This window comes from Ostrea edulis, chromosome 7, assembly GCF_947568905.1.
Source record: "Ostrea edulis chromosome 7, xbOstEdul1.1, whole genome shotgun sequence".
NCBI lineage: Eukaryota > Metazoa > Mollusca > Bivalvia > Ostreida > Ostreidae > Ostrea > Ostrea edulis.
The window spans coordinates 60,394,539-60,401,085 of NC_079170.1; the positions used below are offsets into that span (position 1 = coordinate 60,394,539).

The 6,547-nt window shown below is 33.4% G+C and overlaps 1 long non-coding RNA gene across 1 annotated transcript in view; it reads left to right on the forward strand.

Annotated features, from left to right (window-relative positions):
• Positions 1–1,518: 1,518 nt before the first annotated feature.
• LOC130048305 (uncharacterized) overlaps positions 1,519–6,547 on the forward strand; it is a 6,211-nt gene continuing 1,182 nt past the window's right edge. Inside the window, exons 1-3 of the long non-coding RNA XR_008797152.1 lie at positions 1,519–1,620; positions 6,322–6,403; positions 6,538–6,547. The exon at positions 6,538–6,547 is cut by the window's right edge and continues 1,182 nt beyond it. This is a non-coding gene — a long non-coding RNA (uncharacterized LOC130048305). The remainder of the gene's footprint in view (positions 1,621–6,321; positions 6,404–6,537) is intronic.

Sequence of the window (6,547 nt, forward strand, 5' to 3'; positions counted from 1 at the left end):
CGACAGGAATGCAACGCGATTTCGGCAAAATCTGCTCTGGTGCTATGTTGCGTGAAAAAGACAGCAGTAAACAGTATAAATAACATCAGTCGATGTGTCCCACCTGATATCTGGATCGATCACCCTTTTAATTGCCGTCAATTACTCTAAAATCCAAAATAAACATACTTTCGAAAATATTCACTAGCCATAAGTTTTATGTGACGTCACGCCATTTGCTGCTGAACTATCGCGGTTGAATTTTATCATGTTTATAAGAAAAATATTTAAAAAGAAATAAAACGTCTTTTTTATTACTCGCTTTTGTGTTCGTTATTTTTTTTTAGAGACAATATTTAAATAGTAATTAATTTTTGATTGAGTGTTAAGTTTACGTAAGTAATATGCGTTTGAAAATAAAGGGAGGTAATTTTTTCACTAAATCAATAATGTGCTTCAAATTTGAAGAAAGATGCCCAACAACTTATATATATTGTGTTTGATATCACACTTCGAATGGAGCCCATCATCGTGTTGGGGGTGGAGACACAATAAAGTTTTCAAACCCAACAGGAAAAAAAAATGACTTATTGAGCTGAGTACAGTATATGAATTCTCAAATATATCTAGATCTACTCCAATTTCAAACAACAGATGTACAGTTGCAGTTTGTGCATGACCCCCCCCCCCCCCTAATTTTAGGGTAGTATAATTTACAACGCTTATTTTCTCATTAAATAACAATCTTCAATTTTAGCCGTTTAAACCTAGCTCATCTTTCAATAAGGCCTAAAAGCACTAAAGTATCATGCAGAATTTTCTTCTCATCCTCACAAATGTCAAGGGTTCTGAGTGAACTCATGGTTCTATGGAATGGACTCAGCTAGGGCTGCTAACACTGCAAGAATGTTTTCTCAATGTATCAAGGTCCATATGTCCCAAATCAAGCCGATTTATAAATCCCCCCCTTATGATTTTTAAAAGGTCTGTCATTGACTGTGTCACTGGAAAATTCAATAGCAAAATCAGCACTGGTGATTTTTTTAATGCTAAGTGAGGTTCAAAATAATTTCAGCAAATTAATAATAGTATTTCTTCATGCCACGGTGTTCTGCTGTAACCTCATAGAAATAATTACTGGAAATATTTTGTATTTAGATATTACTATCTTTAGTTTTTAATATTTAGTAAATTTCTATGGGCTGGCGCGATAAAGAATTAGTCTCACTGCACTACGTCCTTGAATGAAAATATAACACAAGAGGCGTAAAAAGACCGCATCCCTCACTCACCTCAAACTGAAAAAAAGCAGGGGAGGTTGACATCTGAGTGACTCGGGTGATATATGGGGAAAAGAAAGTTGATAAACTGTACTACCAAGAATTTTGCAGTCATTAAATATTTCTATCTATTAAAAACTTTTGTTATGTGTGATGTAAAATTACAACAATATCTAGGCCATCACATGCCGTGATTATCCGGAATTTCTCAGTGTCAACTTTGATTTTACTGCGATAGTTCAGCAGCAAATGGCGTGACGTCACATAAAACTTATGGCTAATGAATATTTTCGAAAGTATGTTTATTTTGGATTTTAGAGTAATTGACGGCAATTAAAAGGGTGACCGATCCAGGTATCAGGTGGGACACATCGACTGATGTTATTTATACTGTTTACTGCTGTCTTTTTCACGCAACATAGCACCGGAGCAGATTTTGCCGAAATCGCGTTGCATTCCTGTCGCTTCGCTCGCGAAGCTCAGTGGTAGTATTTATGCCCATTTCTCATATATTTCTACTTTATTGATAAAATTGCCGACTCCTGTGAACATCCGTTCGGTTGTTTACGTGTCAACCGATTTGGACATACGTCATCGGGTACCGTAATATTTCGACACACAGCTATTCCGGTCCATTGCATATTTCATTCGTCAGAAATCAATATATAGAAATACATACAAATATGAATACGAAAAATATATCTAGCAATATGGATCTTGTTTTGCTTTTAAATGAAATTCATTGACAAACAGAATTACATTTGATCTAATTAGCAAAAATACAAGGCAGTTGATAAAAAGGGATAATAATAATGAATAATTCGAAAATGAAAAAAAAAATGCAAAAAGAATGTTAACGAAAATAGTGTATATTTCATTGTTTCAATTATATTTATCATTGAAAATTCAGTCACAACAGCAAATATTCAAAACCACAAATCTTATAACAAAATAAAAAAGACAAATGGAAAAAAAGAAGATATCATTAAAACTGATTAAAATAGAGGTGATCATATGAATGACACTCGTTCCTGAAGTAAAAGTTGATGTATTTATTTTTCAAATATATTATCCTACATAATTAAGTAAAATATTACTAAGTATTATAGAAGGAGGAACTGAACACAATATTAAACCACACTGTCTTACTTAATTTAGTTTGAGTGTTTGTAACATGGAGGAAGTGTCTGGTAACGGAAAAAGGTTTCCTTCATGCATTTTATGTAAGATACGAACTAAACCGGATGACAGGAAGAAATGTGAAAGTGTTAAAATAAGCAAATTTTATGGTGGATGCCAAACCACAGATGTGTTAATTCACCATGGAGTTAACCCCTTGATTGATAAAATTCTTGTTTCTATTTATGTGAAAATAACATTCGCTTAATTTTGTTTGCACACTAACCAAATATATGCGAGGAGGGAGTTTGGTTCTATTATATGTAGCAGTATCAGAATAAGATTTTTTAATTAATGAATTCGTTCATAGATGTTATGGAGTTAATGATAATAATTAAAGCATTTTGAAATACACATAGGTCTAGATTTTATTGTAATAAATTATCCGAATAGGAAACTAATGAAATTAGATAAATGGAACATATTTTACCTAATGATGAGTTCACGTGAACATTTTCTTAGCCTAATGTAAAATGAATTATCTCCATATGGCTAAACTAAATGTTCATGTGTTAGTCTGTACATGTACGGCTACCTTTGTAACAGTTTCCTTACCCCCCCCCCCCCCCCCCTCCCCCCCCCCCCCCCCCACACACACATCATAAACTTAACTCCCTATATAGCAAAACACAAAATAAAAGTGTGAAACATAGGATTAAAATGTTTAATCATTGTCCAAAGTTGTACATGAGTCTGAAATAACGCCGCTGTCCGAAACCTGGCTATTACTGTTTTCGGCGTGTTTACATGTACATGCGGGATAATAATAACAACCCCCCCCCCACCCCGCCCCCAAACAAATAATGAAAATAAAAATCCGCAAACTTATAAAAGAATGTTAAAAGAAGTGATCAATATGCAACATAAACTACATGTAATATTGAAACGCACATACAGAGGTCAATAGATCTTATTCGTAAGTCAACGATTAGATCCAACGTGTTTTCGTGCATGCACATTTTAAGATCCCCCCTCCCTGAAAACTATAGGTATGTGCAATAAATGGTTATACAGTTAAAATATTGGGATTGGGTTTATCTTCAGGTCATACTTAAATAACAAAGCTAAGTAAAGAGGTACTGAATTAATATTACTTTAAAACTGTTGAATGCTTGCATATAAATAAAAATTCAAAAATATAAAGAGAAGGAAGGAGACAAACAGAGAGAGGAGAAAGGGATGTACGAGTATACTATATAGGTGTGTGTTTTAATATAGAATTAACATAGACAGATTTAAATATTTACAATATTATAATTAAATTGCACTGAATAGTGTTTTTGTTTCACTTTTATACCTAGAGAACTTTCACGTAAAAGTACATGAAACGTTGTAAAATTGTGATGTTACGTTGCAAAATTGCGACGTCAATAACAATCTGGCCAAAACAATGGGTACTTTGAATATCAATAACTAAAAGAATTGAAAAGATATCGGAAAAAGGATAACATATTTGAAAAATAGATATTCTTGGTTTCTGTCCACGAGAATAATATCATGTTCTGACTAAGGGCCATGTTTTGGCTATTCGTGGCTCTTGTTCTTGTTCTACCATTATGACGACAGAGAGCGCGCGCTACATCGTATCTTTTGGGAAATAGACTATAGAATCATATAGGAGGACCAGTTAACACTCGGGACTACTTGGGTGTCAAGCACACCCAACATTAACCGGTTGGCGCTAAAAGTCGTTGAAAATATGCTGCTGAAGTAGTTTGATCAGAGACTTGATGTAGAACATTGTTGTAAGCATCAATATAGATGACTGGGCTGATTTTTTCCATGAGTTTACTTTAAACAAACAGTGTATGCCATTTAGTAACCATATACCACCAGGGACGTTACATTTAGTTGTGCGAGACCAAAAACTCTTGTACATATTTGCTTTGATTGGGATTGATTTTCGTGTTCGCGCCCCTTCCCCACCATTTTTGCATTGTTTTCACTGAAATACGTAATTCACAATATTAAATAGTTAATATGTACATTGGGTAAGAATTCTAAAACAACACGCAAAAACTATTCTGGTTTCATAGGCGTCGGAAAGTAGGGGGGGGGGGGGCTAAACCAACAAAAAAGTTTCTACGTCGTTTGGGGGGGGGGTTATTATGTCTATCTTTGCAAAAAAAAAAGTGGAGGGGGTGGGGGGGGTGTAAGCTCCTCCCTACCCCCCCCCCCCCCGGGTTCCGAGGCCTATGGGTTTTATATTTGTAAACAAAGTGAATCAATTATCATTTACCAGTAGTTGTTTTCATTAAATGACAGCCAACCTTGAATGTAACATATTTAAAGTTTTTATGTAATAGACCAGTCGGGCTATTTTTCCATAATTTTTACTAGGCCAGGCCATAAAACCAGAGCCTGAGCCATGGCCTAGATTTGAATTTTACATTGTTTCCACAAGCACTTGTTTCGTATCTGATCACCCCCTTCTTTTTCTCTCCACAAGATAGCTAACTCAATTTCAGACACCCAAATTTCAAAACTCCTATATTTTTGTTAAAAATGTATCATTAATCAACATTACCGGGGGTGTTTTGATATAGTTTAATTTGAGATACTTTTCTATTGTCAAAAAAATTGTTCCAATTGTCCTCTGTCAAGCCTCTTTATTGTAAAACCACTCATTTTGTCTGTTTAAAGCAGAGAAAGAAACATTATCTTTTTATTTCATAGTCTAGCTGTTAGAGGTTATTTATAAACCTTGTTGGCCACATATAGAGTCCTTGTACATATATGTAAATATAGGCTTCCTAGACTTTAAATATTTAGAGGATGTAGAAGTATTCTTGCACTCAATTTTTACTCAAAGCAAACACGAGAATAGAGGGGAAACAACTGAAAATCCCATGATACAGTTAATTACACTAAAAAAGAGTAACAATTCCATTTTTAGTGTAACAATTGCCCTGTTAAGGAATTGTGTCCAACCTTTTAAACAGTCGTAGTGATGAACCATCGGAATATTTTTTCATGATTGATTATCAGTATAATCGGACGCACTATAATTGATTAATATTATCGATTAATTTCAAGTATTAAATTTGTTTATTATTGAATGAAGAATGAATTGGTAAAGAATTTGGGGTGATTTCTGAAATGCATTTTTGATGTATTTTTTATCATTGGATTCATTTATCAAATTAATACTTATGAATTAGTTATTCACATAGGAGAAGTGTTCCACTAAAATTCTATTTGGTATAAATGATAGTACTTATAGTATCTTGAAATTTCATTGACCTAAGAGATATTTCAAATCTGGGGTTTCATCTTTCATACAAGCATGTAGGTCTACAAAACTTTATTTAAAATATTTGTAAAATCACAAGCCCCCCTCATAGGCAAATAAATGTATTGTATGAAAATAAGATATATATGTCCTTCTCTTGACCCACACTCCGTAAAGGAGACAGGTCTGATAAATCTAGAGTTGACTTGTTTTGATATTATTAGAATGAACTGGCAGTTTATGAAAACATATCTGTCATCTCATATTGTAATATGATAATTATGATGTTTATTCACCTCATTAAGGACCCGGGGGTGGAAGGGTATGTACAGTTTAAATAGAAGGTAACTATCACAATATGAAATAAATAACAATCATGCAGATGTACTACTACTGCAAGAGTTCACATTGCTGCACTGCACACATTTAACATACATGTAGTGTTACATATGTAATACTGATTTCAGACAAGATTTTAAAAATGAACATAATAAAATACATGTTATGTGTGTGTAATTTTCAATATATCAGCATTTTAAAGTTCACTAAACATGCATTGAGACACACAATTTTAAAATTGACATTGTCTGACACAGTATAATTAATGATTAATACTGACTGTGCAAATATTAATTATGATGTTTTTCTAAGCATCCTAAGAACCAGTGCAAGTTGAAATGGACTTCCAGCCAACAACTTCAACAGCAATTTGCCATGAAAATCAGCAAGAAAGGTACAATATTTTCTATCTTAGTAAGATAGAATTTTTCATTTTAATACCAGACATTTATAAAGACAATTCTTAGTGTATTAGATATTCATCTTTTTTTCAATATTTGAATATACAGAATATATTTTTTATAACAGGTACTTCATT